The sequence below is a fragment of the Vombatus ursinus genome, unplaced genomic scaffold (genome assembly GCF_900497805.2).
Source record: "Vombatus ursinus unplaced genomic scaffold, bare-nosed wombat genome assembly UNPS02014822.1, whole genome shotgun sequence".
Taxonomy (NCBI): Eukaryota; Metazoa; Chordata; class Mammalia; order Diprotodontia; family Vombatidae; genus Vombatus; species Vombatus ursinus.
Genome location: NW_020954600.1, coordinates 4853908 through 4854858, shown reverse-complemented (window position 1 = coordinate 4854858; position 951 = coordinate 4853908).

Below are 951 nucleotides of genomic sequence, written 5' to 3'. Positions count from 1 at the left end.
TCCTTTTTTTTTTTTTAAACGTTCCCTGACTAGTTCCGGCCAAGATCTGATCAGTTGCTCTCGGCAGTCTTGGAGGCCGGCCTCCTCCCCAGCTTTTCCTACTCTTTCTGTTGGAGATCCTCCAGTGACCTAGCCTGTTTCTCTTTCCTCACAGGTCCCCGTTACTCCTCTTGCTGTTATGCCACGTGGAGCCCCCAGGAAGAAATAATGGGGGAAATAGCAGAAGCTCTGGGGACAGTACTGACATGCCAGGAGACCAAGGTTAGTGCAAAGTCACATAGGCACAGCCGCTCTGCCCAGCAACACTCAGGCAGGGGGCAGCCAGGGTTCACATACCATGCCTGTCTCCACACCATGTTTACTTGGCAGTACTGCTACAGGGAGTGTGTTGACACCAGGTCATTTGGACCATTAAGAAGGTTTCAGGAGGTGATTTTAGAAGTGAAGCACCCCTCACAAAATGTAAAGGGATCCGAGGAGAAGGCCTTAAAAATCACATTCTTGACATGAACATAGGTAGAGAAAAACCCTGTAGGAGGTTTCTCCCAATCGCACACAGAGGTCCTGAGGGTCCAACCCACAAAGAAATCTGTCTTTCACTGTGTAGTATCGAGAGATCCCAAAGGCCCCTCTTTGTGGTCCTTTGGGATTTGCATGTAGATCAGCAAACCAGCCAAGTAGCCCTGGACAGAGGGAAGCTAGGAATGGCTCTTCTTTCAGAGGTTAGCAAAGACTGATTGCTCTTTTGGGTCCAAAATGGTGCTCAGTTGGTTTCCAGAAGCTCAGATGAATCAGATTCAGAGAGAAGGTCTACTCCAACCAGGCTTAAGTGTCTAGGTCTAGGAAAAAGATGGAGGATTTTTTCGGGGGGGAGGGGTTGGTAGAAGGGTCACAGAAGGAAGGCTAAATTAAAATCTCATTAAATAAGAAAATCTCCAGCAGAAAAGGTCT